This window comes from Chinchilla lanigera, unplaced genomic scaffold (assembly GCF_000276665.1).
Source record: "Chinchilla lanigera isolate Chin_1 unplaced genomic scaffold, ChiLan1.0 scaffold00040, whole genome shotgun sequence".
NCBI lineage: Eukaryota > Metazoa > Chordata > Mammalia > Rodentia > Chinchillidae > Chinchilla > Chinchilla lanigera.
The window spans coordinates 19,530,923-19,531,488 of NW_004955441.1; positions in this window are offsets into that span (position 1 = coordinate 19,530,923).

A 566-nucleotide genomic window follows, 5' to 3' on the forward strand; every position below is an offset into this window, starting at 1 on the left:
TCGTCTGCGTCGGCGCAGGTTTCGGGCCGAGGTCCTGGGCAGAAGCGGGAGCCCCTAGACCCTTGGCCGCTGCCCGCGTCCCCCGAGTGGGGGTTGCTCCGCTGCGGACCCCGCGTCCCGAGGCGTTTCGCAGAGAGCGCGGCTGCGCCCCGGCCGTGGGCTCGGGCTCCCGCGAGCATCGCCGCCCCGAAGACGGGCCAAGTTACGGGGGTCGTCCTTGTCGCGTGACACTTCCTCCAAGTGTTTGTGTTGTTAGTTTCTGTTTATATTGTGTTTAGTGCTTGGTTGGTTTCTCCGCTCCTGTGCTCCATATTGGTTCAGTAAATTCTCATTTATGTAGATCAGTTTTTCTCCGTACAGTCAGGTCTGTCTTTGCATTAATGCCATGAGATATGTTAAAATACCTGTACAAGTTTTTTTAGTGAGTCAGATACAACCTTAAGAGGCTCGAGGAGGGTTACGTTACACCTTTCTCCGTTTTTTCCAGGGAGCACACGGAATGAGCGCACAACTGCTTAAAGCTTTTTTTTTTCCAAGTACAAGGAATCAACCTCAGGACCTTGTGC